The sequence below is a fragment of the Dipodomys spectabilis genome, unplaced genomic scaffold (genome assembly GCF_019054845.1).
Source record: "Dipodomys spectabilis isolate Male_0828 unplaced genomic scaffold, ASM1905484v1 ptg000669l, whole genome shotgun sequence".
Classification (NCBI taxonomy): Eukaryota; Metazoa; Chordata; class Mammalia; order Rodentia; family Heteromyidae; genus Dipodomys; species Dipodomys spectabilis.
The window spans coordinates 6,512,356-6,529,784 of NW_024871346.1; the positions used below are offsets into that span (position 1 = coordinate 6,512,356).

The following is a 17,429-nucleotide window of genomic DNA, read 5'->3' on the forward strand; positions in this document are numbered from 1 at the left end:
TGATATAGCCATACAATAGAACTGTCTTGCCATACAAAAGGAATTTGGTACAGTGTGTATTGCAAATGGGTGACTGAAAGGCCACATGTATGATTCCATTTCTATGAAATAGCCAGGATGAGCAAATCTGTCGAGCGGAAGCCGTTGCCAGGGAAGGCAGGAATGGAAGGTGACGGCCTGTGCGTTCTTTGGAATGATGAAAATGGGTAATGTTGATGGCTGTACCACCTTGAGGATATTAGAAGTCAATGGGTTCTGCAACTGAAGAGCTTAAATTGGTCTCAACTTCATAAAAGTGAGCAAGAAAAAAAAGTCTTCAAAGGGCTGGCCATAGCCGGGCACTGGTGGCCCATGCCTGTCTTCCTAACTATTCAGGAGGCTAAGATCTGAGGATCACGGTTCAAAGCCAGCCTGGGCAGGAAAGCCCATAACACTTATCTCCAAGTAACCATCAGAAAACTGGAAGTGGTGCTGTGGCTTAAAGTTGGTAGAATGCTAGCTTTGAGCAAAAAGAAAAACAAAAAACAAACTCTGGGACAGTCCCAGGCCCTGAGTTCAAGCCCCACGACTGACCAAATGAAAAAGGGGGGGGAGCTGGCCATGAAGCCCTCTGTCCTTTGTCCTGGGGGGTAGTGATGGTGTGCCCATGCAAGATCGCTTCCCCCTTTCCCCTCCCCTTCTCTCTTCCTCGTCCCTTCCAGTCCCAGACCTGCTCCTGAGATCCCTCACACAAAGCCTGTTTAACAGAGGATCTCCATGAAACCCCCATATTAAATGGCTCCTTGGCTGCTAAGACTTAGCTTCTCCTGTCATTTGCTGCGGATCGGCTTATGAAAGCAGAAGGCTTTTGGGGGAGAGAGAGCCGTGAGAATGCAGTTTCAGAATTCCAAGCAAGAGCACGCGAGTGGGGAGGGTTTCCTCTGTTGCTCAGGGCCCCAGCTCTGCAGGCCACACCCAGCCAGCGACAGGCTGAGACGGCCCCTTCGGGACAAGCAGGGGCCTCATCTGGCCACTGGACCTTTAGTATTTTGGGGAGGTGAGGCTTGTTGACTTTGGAGGAAGCCGGGCTTTACTTTCTCCCATGGGGACCCGGCCCCTCGCCTGGCTCCTTTCTGCTTTTCTTTCCCCCATGGAGTTGTGCTCTGCCAGCCCCGTCCACTGTGCTTCTGACTTCCCCATGCCCTCTTTACCCCTCCTGCTGTCTCCCCCAGAGCTCATCACCCCAACCTTCAAGGCCCAGTTTTGGGGGTTGGAGGTGAGGCTCAGTGAAGTAGAGAGCTAGCCAATAAAGGAAAGCGCCAGGTGCACTGAGTATCGAGCCTTGAGTGAAAGAGCTCAGGGACAGGACCCCGGCCCCGAGTTCAAGCTCCATGGCTGACAAAAATAAAAAAGAGGAGCATGCCCTGCACGTCGGCAGGCTGGCCACTGGGTAATTATAACAGACGGTCTCAGGGGTGCGGGTGCCTTGTCCTTTAGCGTGAACCTGTGTTCTCTTTAGATCTCTACAGCGGTCCCTGCGGCAGGAGCTGTGGCCACGGTGCTTGGCCCACTCCGGCAGCTAAGTAAGCAGCGCAGGTGGGTGGGCTCCGAGGGAACTTTGCACCTTCTCACTGCATCAGGGGCTCAGCCCAGCCCCCCAGGTCAGGGGCCCCACCCACCCAGGATGGCCTTCCCACTTCCTCTCCACTTGACCCAGTTGAACCTGGTTTTGGAGACCCCACTCAGATCTCACTTCCTCCAGGAGGCGTTCCCCTGGCCACTCCCACCTCCCCACCTCTCCTTTGCCAATTAGAGTAGGTGATTTTTCACTGGGACTCAGGTGCCACCCAGCTGGTCTAAGCGATTGCATCTCCAGAATGGCCGATGTGACTCCAGCTCCCCCCACCCCCATTCCTCCCTCTCTCCCTCCTTCTCTCCCTTCCTCAAGGTCTTATGCTCTCCAGGTAGACATTCTACCATGGACAAAATGCCTTCAGCCCTTTTTTGTGTTGGCTATTTTTGAGATAGGGGGTCTCACTTCCTCCCTGGGCATCTCATTGTGGCTATAATGACAGGTGCATACCACCACACTCAGCTTCTTCTGTTGGAATGAGTTGAAAAGTCGCTTGGACTTTTTCTCCAGCAGCTGGCCTGGAACTGTATTCCTCCTGATCTCAGCCTCACACGTTGCTACTATAACCACTGGCATTCTGTCGTGGTTCCAACCTTAACTCAGACCTGGGGTCTTCTCTGAACTCTTTGCTCCCCCAGAAGGATTCATTGAAGAGTGAGTGGAATTATTTAAGGAGTTGGAAGCAGTTGAGCGGAGGGGAGGGCTGCCTGGTGGGGGGAGGGTTCAGCTTCCCCCTGGAGGGGACCAGATGGGGGGAGCCTTTCCCATGCCAAGGCCATCTGTGGTGAGTTTTGCTTGAGTGTCTGGGGGAGAGAGATTGGGGCATACCTCAGCCCAAACCCCAGCTGAGCAATGAAGCCCTCTGAATGGATGGCTGTGTATCAGGCAGGCAGGTGCAGTGGAGGTAGACATTTGAAGAGCCAGGATTGTCCCAGGCTTTCTTCTGAGAGGAGCTGTGGGCCGGGTCAGGGCTCTGACCTCTCCAACAGGCTTTGAGCTGGGGTTGTATATCAGTGGTGGAGTCCCTGCCTGGCACCACAAAAACAAACACATGAACACTGCAGAAGCATGGCAAAAGCCTTTGTTTTGGTATTTTTCAAGTCTGAAAGTTCTTTCACGTTTCCCTTGAAGCTGGGCAGCCCGTGGCTCACACCTGTAATCCTACCTACTCAGGGACTGAGATCTGAAGATCGAAGTTCAGAATCAAACTGGGCAGAAAAGTCCATGAGGGTCTTATCTCCAGTTAACCACCAAAAAGCCAGGCATAGAGCTGTAGCTCAATTAGTAGAGTGTCAGCCTTGAGCAAAAACAGAAAAGTCCATGCCCTAGGTATAGAAAAGAAAAGCCAACAGAACCTGAGCAGAATTGGTAGTAGGTTTGGTTTTGATTTGGTCTCTAACTAGAGTAATCTTGGGCTTACTTATCTGGCTGTCACCTTTTTTTCCCTACTTTGGTCCCAGTCCTGGGGCTTGAACTCAGGACCTGGTTGGTATCCCTGAGCTTTTTTGCTCAAGGCTAGTACTCTACCACTTGAGTCACAGCTTTGCTTCGGGCTTTTTTTTTTTTTTTTGGTCATGGGGCTTGAGCTCTGGACCTGAGCGCTGTCCCTCGCTCTTCAGCTCAAGCTAAGCACTCTACCAGTTGAACCACAGCACCACTTCCGGTTTTCTAGTGGTTTATTGGAGATAAGAGTCTCATGGACTTTCCTGCCTGGCCTTTTTTTAGTAGTTAATTAGAGAGTCTCACTGACTTTTATTTCTCAAGCTGGCTTTGAACTGTGATCCTCAGATCTCAGCCTCCTGAGTAGCTAGAATTATAGGCGTGAGCCACTGGTGCCTGGCTTCATCTATCATCTTTCTATATTTATGTTACTGTGGTTCAAACCCACGGCTTTGTACATGCCAGGCAAGTGCTCTACCCCTGAGCTACAGCCCATCCTTAGCTTTCCTTAATTTTTTTTTTAAGGTCTCGGTTTTCTTTCTCAGAGATTAGATACCCATTAGTCACTGAGCCACTTGAAAAAAAAATCAAGAAAAACTACCCTGAAGCACCAGAGCCCTGCTGAGCACATGGGCCAGACTGTGCATACATGTGTATGTCTGTGTGCGTGTGTGTCTGTCTGTGTGTTTGTGTGTGGTCTGGGAAATTTATACTGAAGCCCTAGTTTGGGCCATCCCAACTGCTTGTGTAAGTCCAGCTTGATTTCAGCTTATAGTAGCACCTATGGTCCCACGGATTGTGTTATATAATTTGCTTCTCTCACCGGCCAGGCACTCGAGTCTTGTGAACATCTCACATACCAGCGAGTCTTGTTCTTCTTCCTCTTTTATTTTAGTTTTGTTTTACTGATAATCTCTCCCTCATTCCTTTGGGTCCATGATCCAGGGTCTTCCATCCATAAATCAGGATCATAAATGTCCTCAAACCTTCAATAAGTTTTTGAGCCAGTTGAAAGCATGTGCTTTAATCTTTTTTATCCCCTGGTTGTGTAAGACACTGAGTGAAGGCCCGAGGCCATCTCTGTACAGCCGACACCGAAACACTGAACTTGAAGATCTTCCTGGAAGTGTTTGCTGTTTCTCCAAGACAGATATAGACCAAAGTATACCTCCAAATGAGGAGGGCCGGTCTGGGGAAGTTTATCAGATCTCAGTTCTACACTGAGGGGGAGGGGTTTTACAGTACCTTGGTGCGATTTCATTTTTTACCAGTGAAGTTTGGGGTTTGGCTCTTCCTAAATGAGTTTTTTTTTTTTTTTTTTTTGTTTTTTAGAACCTCCCTTGGGCAGGGTGTGGGGAAGCACTTGGGAGAGGTGCTAAGTGGGGTGAATGGTAAAATGGGGGTGGCTGAGTTTACTATGGGGCTGACCTCCCAGGAGGGTTGCAACCAGGGTCTTGACTCAGCTGCAGGTGAATCTGAGACGGTGGTGGTGGTGGCCAGCATAATAGTGTGTGTGTTGCTAGGAGAAATGATGTGGATGGTTATTCATTACCAAGTATTTATCAGCACCTTTCCCATAAACACGTTGTCCAGAAACAGGCTTAACCGCAGATATGGGGGAGACTGAGTTCTGAGGGAGACTAAGTTCTTAGAGAGACTGAGTTCTGAGAGGCCCCACTTAGCTGCACTTAGAAATAAGTCAGCTACCATTGGCAGAGCACTAGCCAATGAGTTGGAAGGGTCAGGTTCAAGTTCCAGACTCAGAGCAAAAAAAAAAAGGAAAAGAAAATAAACCAGCTAAGCTGGGTACTGGTGGCTCATATCTGTAATCCTAGCTAGTGAGGAGGCTGAGATTTGAGGATCATGGTTCAAAGCCAGCCTGGGCAGGAAAGTCTATGAGACTTCTTTTTGGCAGTCCTAAGGCTTGAACTCAGGGCCTGGACACTGTCCCTGAGCTTCTTTTGTTCAAGGCTAGCACTCTACCACTTGAGATACAGCGCCACTTCTGGCCTTTTCTGTGTCTGTGGTACTAAGGAATTGAACCCAGGGCTTCATGCATGCTAGGCAAGCACTCCACCTCTGAGCCACCTTCCCAGCTCCCAATGAGAATCTTATCTCCAATTAACCACCAGAAGTGGGGCTGGGGCTCAAGTGGTAGAGTGCTAGCCTTGGGCAACAACAACAACTCAGGGACAGTGCTCGAGCCCTGAGTTCAAGACCCAGGACCAGCCAAGAAAAAGAAAACAAAGAGAAAAAGAAAAAAGAAAAGGAACCCCCCCCCCCCCCAGCTGAATCTCCAGAGCCCCACACTGTCAGGACCCGTATGAATGAATGAACCCATAGCCAGATGGGATTTCTGAGAACAAAATGGCACGTTGCAGTGGGAGGACTCCACCAGAGTCCTCAGGCACCCAGGGAAACATACTGGCCCAGCAACAAGCTGGCGGCTTGTCACTTCCTCTTTCTGTGCTCAAGTCTCCCAGCTGAGAAGTGGTGTCTCACCCCAAAGTCCCCCTCCCCCCCACAGCCCTGGCGGCTGTTCGGAATGCTCTGCTTTTCTTGCTATCTCCTGGTGAGCAACCACGTGACCCAGGCTGGCTTTGGGCAACCAAAGTATCTCCCTGCAGTCTGACACAGATCCCTCCCCTGGGTGTGCCTGGGCGGAGCACGGGACAGGGAGCATCCTGGGAGAGGAAGAGAAAGAGGTGCATTGGAATGTGGGCTGGCCACGCCCCTGCCTCCACCCTGAGCCCCCCAGAAGGGCTGGACTCCATCTTTATGCAGTGCTATGCAGCCTGCCCTGTGTGTGCATTCTTTTCGAAGTCTGTCACAAGCTTCCCATTTGGGGGTGATCTGAGGCCCCACAAGTTTGTAAGCTCCAGCGCTCTCTCACCAGCCGGGGGTGGCTCTTGTTATCCTGCTTTGCAAACCTTCTGGCTGGGGAACATTCTGGAGCTTCTGGGCTTGTTTCTATTAGTGAGTGCTGAGAGAGCCTGAGGCCTGAGGCTGAAGGGAGGGAGGGAGGGAAGGAATAGCATTAAGTAGGCCCCTTATGTAACTGCCAGGCCTTGCACTGGATGTTTTCATATGCGAGTCTCGTTTTGTTTACTGCTCACCTCAGTCCCTGCAGAACTGCATTCAGAGAGGTTGAGTGAGCAGCCCATGTTGAACAGCTGCTAGGTGGCAAAGTCAGGACTATTTGGGGATCTTTGTTTTCTGTTTGGGAAACACTTTTCTTCTGGATCCTGGCTGCCCTGGAGCGGGGCAGGGGAAGCTGTGCATCAAACCAGTTGTGTCTCTCACGGCTGCTAGTACCACAGGAGCTCAGGGCACACATTGAAAGAGGGCCAGCCCTGGAGTTTGGTGATATCCCATGGTGCGGTGCCACAAGACTCCTCCACCCCCGACCCAGCCCTCTGCCTACATGCCCCACCAAGCACAGAAGACAGCCTGGCTTCCTTCACACAGAAAGCCTCCCATCCTGGGCCTCCCATCTTGGGCCTCCATCTGTGGCTAGGTTCAGAGAGGACACGCCCTTTCCTGGCCCAAGAGCCCCTCCCTGTGCAGGGGCTGGGGGTGGGGGGCTCAACCTCCTGTAGACCTCAGACCTTCACCCCTTTCTCCTCTCCTCATAAATGAACAGGTGTCTGGGAAGAATCTGTCCTAGGTTCTGCTGCTTCCAGGGGACCCAGCCATGTTAAGGGAGGGGCCCGCCCTACACACGCGCGCGTACACACACACACACACACACACACACACACACACACACAGGTCAGCCATGTTAAGGGAGGGGCCCGCCCTACACACACACATATACACACACACACAGGCCAGCCATGTTAAGGGAGGGGCCCTCCCTACACACACACACACACACACACACACACACACACACACACAGAGGTCAGCCATGTTAAGGGAGGGGCCCGCCCTACACACACACACACACACACACACACACACACACACACACACACAGGCCAGCCATGTTAAGGGAGGGGCCCGCCCTACACACACACACACACACACACACACACATACACACACACACACACACACAGGTCAGCCATGTTAAGGGAGGGGCCCGCCCTACACACACACACACACACACACACACATACACACACACACACACAGGTCAGCCATGTTAAGGGAGGGGCCCGCCCTACACACGCGCGCGTACACACACACACACACACACACACAGGCCAGCCATGTTAAGGGAGGGGCCCGCCCTACACACACACACACACACACACACACACACACACACACACAGGCCAGCCATGTTAAGGGAGGGGCTCGCCCTACACACACACACACACACACACACAGAGGCCTTCTCTTAAGTAAGGATGGTAGATGTGGGGCTGGGGGTCACGCCCCGTGCTGGTTGTGAGGGCACCCCGTCCAGGATGGCATCACCAGTCTGAACTGAAGAGGTCATGGCAGAGGGGTGGTGGCTGGGGATGGCTAAACATTGGCGTCGTTTGCTGGGGGATTCCATGCGGACTGTGGGGAAGAAGGGAGCCATGATGGCTTGGGCTTTTGAATTTCTAGAAAAAGGAAGGTTATGTCTTTTTTCCTCTAAACCTTCTCCTGCCTCAAGCTGGGGTGGGGCCTTCCTCACCTCCCCCCACTCCCCTTCAGCTGTGGGGTTCCACAGAGCTCTCAACGCTCCCTGATTGCTCCTTCCTGCCCTGAATGTGTTGTTTGGATCCCTCTGACAGGCCTCGGTTCTAGAAGATTCTGAAGGAGGAAGACACAGAAGCAGGATGATCCTAAAGGAGTGCTCCTTTTAATCCCAAACAGGTAGCTTCTCAGAATTCTCCTAGTATTTCCTTCTCCTCCCCATCCCCACCCAGAGCCAGGACTTGAACTCAAGGCCTAGTGCCTTTGTTCCCAGGCTGAATGCTCTACCATCTGAGCCACGCCACCATTTTGAAATTCTTTGTGGCCACAGTAGTTTATGAGCAAGGAATCCCGTGGTCGTCTCTTTGATCTCTGCACTGTGGGAAAAGCCCAGGAATGGGAGGAGGGCGGCTCTGGGGCTGACACCTACCGATCTATGCCAGAGAAGTTGCCCTGGGCAGCGAGCTGAGGGCCTGTGTGTTGGTTTTCAGGGTCTTTTGGCCTGGGGCCAAGGACATCCTGGCTCTTCTGCCATTGCAAAATGGTTGTAAATTGTTCAGGGTACAAACGACTGTCCATGTGGAAAAGCTGTAGACTGGCACTGGCCTTAGTCTACTCCGTCTGGTGCACAGAGCTCTGGGCATGGTGGCTTCTGGCTGCACGTGGCTTCCTTCCAGTTCTGGAGGCTGAAATCCTGCCAGAGGTGTTGGCATGGCCAGGCTCCAGCGAGGGGCCGGGCGTGGGGTGCACACTTCTGGCTTCTCACCAAGCCCTCATAGGACTGAGGGGCCTCTTTTGATGAAGATACTCATTCTACCTTGTAATTATCCACTTACTTCCCAGAGGCCCTGTCCCTACTGCCTTGGGGGGGGGGGCGGTGGTGGTAGTGGTGGTGGTGGTGGTGGTATTTCAACACATGTATGTTGAGAGATCACAAGCATTCAGACCAGAGAAGCTCTTTTCCTTTATCAGTTGAGCCTCTTTGGGGCTGTGAATACCAGAAAACTGAGCCCAGAGTCTCCGCCAGCACAAGAGTATGAATGAACTCATCTATTTGCAATGGGCAGGGATGGGATGGGCTGCAGGCAAGGTGTGAATCAGCAGCGCCTAAGCATCTTAAGGCATCCAGATTCTCTGTCTCTTCGCTCACTAGTTTCTAGGTTAGTTAGTCCTTGGGACTAGCTTCTGCTCTATGATCCAGGGAAGAAGGGCGTACTTAAAGCTCCGAGCATTTTCGGGGCGTGGGAGGAATGGGTACTGTGAATACCAGTTGACAGCTACCGTGCTGTATCATTTGTACAAATTGGGCTGTGTGGCTTGAATTCTGGGCCTGAGCGCGGTCCCTGAGCTCTTCAGCTTAAGGCTAGCGCTCTTCCACTTGAGCCACAGTGCTACTTCCGGTTTTCTGGTGGTTCGTTGAAGATAAGAGTCTTGGGGACTTTCCTGCCTGGGCTGGCTTTGAACTGTGATCCTCAGATCTCAGCCTCCTAGTTAGGATTACAGGCGTGAGCCACCAGTGCCTCATGCACCTGGCTTTAAAGTATTGAAATAAACCTCACAGTTTGGTGCAGAATCTTCCCTGAGCCGTTTGTGGTAGCCTCTGCTTTCCAGTATGCCACAGAACAAGAGATCTTCTCATGGGCTCACTGTGCCTGCCGCCATCCTCCGTAATTTCTAATTTGTTTATTCAACCTTTTTATAGCCAGAGTAAACACTGAACTCTAATTCTGGGTCAGAATTTATTAAATTACAGTAATGAGGTCCCTCATTTATAACCGTTATCTATAAAGCAGGAATAAGAATGGCGCCTACTTTGTAAGTCTGCTTTAAGGATTAACTGAAGTAATCCAATAAAATGCTTAGCCCAGTGGCTGGCCCAATAAATGTTACCTTTATTAGTGTCATACATCTCAAAACGTTGTCACCTTTATGTGTTTATGTCCATGTTTAATCTCCGAAATTAACTCTGTGCAACGAATATATTAGCGGTCACTGATTAGGGATGAGGTAAATAAATGTATTAAAAAATTTTAGTGTTTGTGGATTATTTTTTTTACTAGAGTGTTTTTTTTCATTAGAATTTATTTTGAAGAAACCTTTTAAAAATAAGGAAGAGTTTAAGTAGCACATAGTTAAAAGTGACTATCACCCCTAGAAAAAAGTTTTGTTACAGTGTTTGTTACCATATTCTCAGTTGAAAATCCATTGTCTGTCATGACAGAACACTGCCCATGGCTTTTTCTTGGTTCTTCAGATGTACACATGGCTGTCCTTGACATTGATTTCCTTTTTGTGTGTGCTTTTGGAGGAAAAGACTCACTAATGTAGCCCAGACTGGCTTCGAACTCACAATTCTTCTTGCCTCAGCCTTCCCAGTTGACTTTGGTTTTCTTTCCTTTTCTTTTCTTTCTTTTCTTTGTCGGTAGTGGGGTCTGAACTCTGGGCCTGAGCGCTGTCCCTCAGCTCTTCAACTCAAGGCTAGTGCTCTACCACTTGAGCCACAGTGCCACTTCTAGCCTTTTCTGCTTATGTGGTACTGAGGAATCGAACCCAGGGCTTCATGCATGCTAGGCAAGCACTCTACCACTAAGCCATATTCCCAGCCCAAGGCTGGCCAGCTTTGGTGGAAGGGTACTGCATCCAGCACTCCCCAACCACCTTCTACAGCCTCCTTCATGTGACTTGAAGAGGGAAACTCTTGAACCTAATGCCTGGGATTTGATTTGTGTGTGTGTGTATACTTGTGTGTGCACTTGTTGGGGCTTGAACTCAGGGCCTTGGCACTGCCTCTGAGCTGTTTTGCTGAAGGCTAACACTCATAACACTTGAGGCACAGCTCTTCTTCCATCTTTTGGGTAGCTAACTGGAGAAAATCTGATGGATTTTCCAGCCTCAGCTGGCTTTCAACTGCAATCCGAAGATCCAAACCTCCTGGGTAGCTGGGATTAGAGGCATGAGCACTGGCACCTAGCTGGGATTTAACACTTGATCATTTTGGGTCCCCTTTCAGGGAGAAAAGAAAGGCAGTTAAAACAAAGTTGTTCCATTAGTGAGCAGTACCTTACATGTCATTTAAAACATGGACAAACATAATAATGTTCACATGCACATGTGTACACACACACACACACACACACAACCCACCACCCCATGCCAGGCAGAATATTTTACCACATGAAGAATCTTTGAAGATGCCTTTCAACTTTGAAGGAACACATCATTCCTGTGCCATATAAATGGTTCTGAGGTTTGGAAAGAAAAAGATGGAAAGTTTCCAGATCGTTCTTTCAAGCAAACATGACCCTGATATCAAAGCTGGAGAGTCCCCAAAGGGAATCTCTACACCAGTCTAACTTAAGAAACGTGAAAATCATAGATAAAACACTAGTGTAGATTTCAACACTAAGGATGTGGGTGTCCACTGTAAGCAAGGATGTAGGGCTGGCCCAGTGGACCACCATGTTCAGAGGCCTCAAGTCAATTGGTTCAGTAAAACTAGGCAATAAATCTCATTCATTCCCATAGTGTATCCAATTCATTCACTGTCTGAAGCTTTTCCTGGTACTGGGGCTTGACTTCAAGTCAAGGCTTACACTCTCACTTGGCTTTTTTTGCTCAAGCCCGGCGCTCTACCACTTGAGCCAGAGCTCCACCTCTGGACCTATTCTGGTTAATTGGCAATAAGAGTCTTATGGACTTTTCTGCAGGCTGGCTTTGAGCCAGGATCCTCAGATTTCAGCCTCCTAAGTAACTAAGATTATTGGTGTGAGCCACCAGCACCCAGCTTCAACTACCTAGAAAGGAATATCTGAAAACAACCATTCCTGAGTATGATCCAGGAGATGGAGCCCATACAGCCTTCCGGCATTGGTGTGTATCATGGAGAATAAACATCATAAAGAAAATGATAGTTATCATTTGTTACAGATTGCTAAATTGTAGACCAGGAAGGCAAAGTTTAATTAAAAACCCTTCCTCCTTCCTTTTTCCCCTCCCTCCCTCCCTCCCTCCCTCTCTGCCTGCCTGCCTGCATTCCTTCCTTCCTTCCTTCCTTCCTTCCTTCCTTCCTTCCTTCCTTCCTTCCTACCTTCTTTCCCCCTTGTACTAGGACTTGAACTCAAGGCCTTGTTCTGCTTGCCTGCTTGCTTGCTTGCTCAGCTGATATTCTACTACTTGAGCCATGGCTACAGCCCAGCTTTTTGCTGGTTAAGTAGAGATAGAGTCTCTCAGACTTTTCCATCCCAGCTAGCCCCAAACTCCCATCTCCACATCTCAGTCTCTTGAATAGTGAGGATTAAAGGTCTGTACCACCAGTGCTTGACTTAAAAGCCCAAGAAATCTAGAAGGCTATCTAAAAGTGTAGATAAAGATATGAAAATTAAGGTTTGGGGTTTTGTTGCAGTTTGTTCCCAAGTCTCATGCTATTCTCTTGAAAGTGCCATTGGGATTTTTTTGGAGGGTGGGGGGTCGGTTGTGGGACTTGAACTGTGGGCTGGGTGCTGTCTCTCACCTCTTCAGGTTAAGGCTAGTTCTCTATAGCTTGAGCCACAGTGCTACTTCTGGTTTTCTGGTGATTAACTGGAGATAAGAGTCTCAAGGACTTTCTTTCCTGGGCTGGCTTTGAACCTCGATCCTCAGATCTCAGCCTCCTGAATAGCTAGGACTACAGGCATGAGCCACTAGCTTCATTCATTGTTTTGTGTGACCTTGGATCACTTTTGAACAAGCACTTGACCACAATTGTTTAATTCCTATTATTATTATTATTATGATGATGATGATGCTTGGGTTCAAACTGAGGGCCTCATTTATGCCAGGCAAGCTCTTTGCCCGCACAATATCCATAGGTCATTCTAAAAGTAATGACAATAGGTCATTCTAAAAGTGATAAATCCAGATTGTTTTTTACCTGAAGCCCTTGTGAATTTTAATACTCTAAATGTTTGTAATCCCGGTTAGTACCTTACTAACAGATGGCACTATGTACTCTAGCTAAACCACCTGCTTTTCCATTTCAGTAAGTTTTTTAGGTATCTAATAAAACATGTTTGTGCTGGAAAAAGAATATGGTTGTTATCTGGACTTGGAAGTGGCGCTGTGGCTCAAGTGGTAGAGTGCTAGCCTTGAGCTGAAGAGCTGAGGGACAGCGCCCAGACCCAGATTTCAAGCCCCACAACCAACCAAAAAAAAAATGTTTTTTTAAACCTGGACTTGAGGGAATGGTTGGTATCAGAAGAAATGGGGGAAGAGGATGAAAGGGGTGATGTATGTTGCTCAAGATGCACTTGAACTCACCACTGGAGTATTGAACTATAACTCCTTTGTACGAGTACTTAAAATATAATAAAAATGACTAAAATTTTTATTTTACCTGCACAGTGGCTATGATATAGAAGACATCACTTAAAGATTGGCAGTCTTCTTGCAATGCTTTTTCTGTGTGTATTTGTATAGGTAGAATTAGCTGCAGAGAAGCCAGTGGCTCATGCCTGTAACCCTAGCTTCTCAGGAGGCTGAGATCTGATGATCATGGTTCAAAACCAGCTCAGGCTAGAAAATCCATAAAACTCTTGTTTAGTTTTTGTTTTTTGGGTCCGGTCGTGGGGTCTGAACTCTGGGCTTGAGCGCTGTCCCTCAGCTCTTCAGCTCAAGGCTAGTGCTCTACCACTTGAGCCACAGCACCACTCCCAGCTTTTTTCTTTTTGCTTATGTGGTGCTGAGGAATTGAACCCAGGGCCTCAGGCATGCAAGGCAAGCGCTCTACCACTGAGCCACCTTCCCAGCCCCAAAACTCTTTTTTTTTTTTGTTTTTGTTTTTTTGGGTCCGGTCATGGGGCCTGAACTCTGGGCCTGGGCACTGTCCCTCAGCTCTTCAGCTCAAGGCTAGCGCTCTACCACTTGAGACACAGTGCCACTTCTGGCTTTTTTCTTTTTGCTTATGTGGTGCTGAGGAATCAAACCCAGGGCCTCAGGCATGCAAGGCAAGCGCTCTACCACTGAGCCACCTTCCCAGCCCCGAGCCCCAAAACTCTTATCTCCAATTAACTACCAGAAACCTGAAGTGGAACTCTCACTAAAAGTAGTAAAGTGGGGCTGGGAAGGTGGCTCAGTGGTAAAGTGCTTGCCTTGCATGCCTGAGGCCCTGGGTTCCATTCCCCAGCACCACATAAGCAAAAAGAAAAAAAGCCGGAAGTGGTGCTGTGGCTCAAGTGGTAGAGCGCTAGCCTTGAGCTGAAGAGCTCAGGGACAGCGCTCAGGCCCAGAGTTCAGGCCCCACGACTGGACCCTCCCCCCCATAAATAAATAAATAAATAAATGTAGTAAAGTGCTAGCCTTGAGCAAAAGAGCTTAGGGACAGTGCCCAGGCCCCAAGTTCAAGCCCCATAACAGACCAAAAGAGAAAGAACTAGCTACAGAAAGTCTAGGTCATAACATAACACAGTGACGGACTGTCTCTCTTGCAATCCAGTGTAGGTATTCTGGGTGAGCTTCATTGCGCTGGTAGTGCTCGCACTGAGTGGTTCAATGATAGACTCCTTCCATCTATGGTCCTCCCCCTTCCTAGGACCTTGGCTGCCTCTAAATACATTTAGCAGAAGTGAGGAGGGAGCATATAAAGAGACACCCACTTCCCAGCTCCCCCAGCCTGATTTCTGCCCATAATTCCCTGGTCTGATTAGCCCTGTGGTCTCAAGTAGATACAAGGGATTCTGGGAAATGTAGTCCCTGGCTGAGCAGCTGCTTCTCATTGAGCAGCCCACACTCCCAAAAGAGAAACGTGATATTTGTGGGACCTTTAGCTGAATCTGATACCAGATTCTGCATTTATAATGTCTGTGAGATATAGTGGCTCTTCATGAAATGGGATTAATTAGCCAGTAGTTTTGAATTTTAGCATCATTTTGTAAACCCTTTCCTGTCTCTAAATCCTGTTTCGGAACTGAGAGTTTTAATGTCTGTATGATTCTTTATATTGGTCTCATGTTTAACCATTTTCTTCTATTCTGGTTCCATTAGATTTTTCTAGATAATTATTACTAGGGATATCACTGCTCTGCATGTCCATGTGCATAAATCTTTGTGCCTCTGATGGTTTTCTCAGAGAATTCTTGGAAGTGAACTTACTCAGTATTAAGGCAACTGATATCACCAGATGGCCCTTCAGATTCGTGAACCGATTTAAACTCTCACGTGTAGTGAAGGGATTCTAATTTCAGAGCACTCTTTACTATCTTGGGCAATCATGGCTGCTTCAGGCTTTGCCAATTTGATCGTTGAAAACACTGTATTGTTTGAATTTGCAAGCTTTGCTTACTAATGGGTTTGAACTTTTTTTTTCTTCATGAGGTTATCAGTAATCTGTCTGTGTGTGTATGTGTGTGTGTGTGTGAGAGAGAGAGAGAGTGTGGATGTAAATTACTTCTTCGGGTCTTTTCTCATTTTTATTTCTCAGTCTTCTGTCTTCCTTCTCCCAACCGCTTATCAGGGCACTTATGCAGTGTGAATTAACTTGTCATATGTAGCAAATATTGTTATCTAGCTGCTTCTTTCCCTGATTTCACTTCATCACCTAATTTTCTTGGGTGAAAGTCTGCCGTGGAAACCCTGGTGTGAGGCTTCAGAGCAGCTACTCGTCCCCATCACCGTTCTCCTGAGATGTATCGCATTTCCCAAAGCAAAGCGAACTGGTTTTTCTGACCCACATCATCTGCTTTTGCATGGTCTTCGTGTGAATTGTCATGACCTGAGAGTGAAGAGGTTGGTTCACAGGAGTCATCAAGAAAATGCACTTGACAGAAGGATTTGGGACATGGGGCTAAGTTTTCTGTGGTTTGTGAGACCAGCCCTTCACTCTTTCTTGCCTAGATGGTCCCTACCACTCCAGCACATAGGTGCTCAGAGGTCTCTGAGATCCTCCTGCTACCCACACTGGGAGACAGAGGGACTGGATTGTAGTCTCAGCTCCACTACTAACTGACTATAACTCAGAACAAGTCACTTGGCCACTCAAGGCCTCAGTTTACCCTAACTACAAATGGTGAGGGATTATGCTACATGACGGAGAATTCTTTGGGGCATTCACTGCTACCTCAGCCTATGCTGGGAGGGAGGGAACAGCAGGGGAAGGAAGGTGACCAGCCCCCCCTTGGTCTCTTGAGTGATTTAGGTAAGAAATCATTCCAGTCTCTATCTGTCCCAGATATAATGGGATCTAAATATGATACTCATCTAATAAGATTAGATGAATCTAATGTGGTTTTCCTTTAAAACACAAATACTGCACCACTTTTAATTGTAGTCCCCAAATTAAATTATTCCTCCCAAATTAGATTTCCAGCAAACCTAATTTGAACATGAGCTTGGGACTGCAGGCCTTGAGTAATTTTTGACGATATAAAATAAATCAGTGGGATACTGGGAGGGCTTTTCTGAGCTCTTCAGGGGTTACCATAAAAGGGAATCAGTAAATATTTGGAGAGTTCAGTGTTCAAGTAGAGTTCAGAGAGAAACTCTTGTTTTCCAGCTTATTGTAGAGTGTCTTTTGATCCTTCCATCCCAATGACCTTCACTGTCCTGTGAAGCAGGAAGTAAATCAAGGCAGACCCAGAAGTCACTTATTTGATTGCCTATCATTGCTTTTCTTCTTTTCTGTCCCTTGGCAGTCTTCTTACCATCTCTATCTCCTTTAGTGAGTCTCTTTAGGAACTAATGGGGATTTTGATGAGTAGCTATACAAGGCCATAACATTTCTTGAACCATGTTTTGTTTTGTTTTTCTCTTAGGCTCCACCAGTTAGGTGATGGAAGCCATTCTATCTGTACTTGAACGACAGAAAAAAAATGTATTGGCTTATGAGCAATCTAGGGAGAGAACCTGGCATGAGGTAGGAATTCATCAGGGCCTCAGATAAGAAACCCTTCAAAGCCGGGTACTGGTGGCTCACGCCTGTCTAGCTACTCAGGAGGCAGAGATCTGAGGATCATGGTTCAAAGCAGGAAAGTCCTTGAGACTCTTATCCCCAGTAAACCACCAGAAAACTGGAAATGTATTTAGGTCTGTGTATTAGGCCTAGTATTTAGATCTTACACCATGTGAAGAGACCTGTGAGGGAGGTAACTCATGTTCATGGATTGGGAAGTGAAGCTATCTGTGGGATCAGCTCACCTAACCTCTTTCTGCGGTGAAGCTGGGACTGGAACTTGGTGACCTGCGCATTTCCTGTTGCTGTATTCTGCCTTCTTTCTACTGGTCCTTCTCACCACTCTCCTTTTCATTCCTTCAGTGCTTTGTGTCCTTCATTAAACAGTCAGTCAGTAGTTGTTAACTTGTTACTGATCAATCAGTATATCATCAGACCAAAGGTTCCCTTTCTTGCCTGTACTTTATGAATATTATCATAGTAAAACTGATGTGGTCTATTTCTAGTTGTTAATTTGTAGATTGTTATAAGTAATTCAGTTTCTCTTCCCTGGAATTATGGAATTTGAGTTTGGATCAACTTTGAATTAGTAGAGAAAAGAGGAGTCAAGGGGGGGAGGGGACACAGATGGCACATGGACTTGTCCTCTTTGCATTTGCTGCCCATCTTTGCCTGAAATGTAACTTACATTTGTGAAGGTCACTAGTAGCAAGGCCTAGACTGTCTCAAGTCAGACGTGGGAAGACTCATGCCATTTAGAGGCTTGTTCTGTTCAGTAGGAGTTTAGTTCTCCCTAACCTAGAAAACCATCTCCCATCAATATTT

General features: G+C 47.9%; 1 protein-coding gene across 1 annotated transcript in view; it reads left to right on the forward strand.

Annotated features, from left to right (window-relative positions):
- Window positions 1-17,429, forward strand: part of Trerf1 (transcriptional regulating factor 1) — a 163,919-nt gene that overhangs the window by 61,856 nt on the left and 84,634 nt on the right. Inside the window, 1 exon segment of the mRNA XM_042671984.1 lies at window positions 7,783-7,864. The gene's annotated coding sequence lies outside the window, so the exon portion shown is untranslated.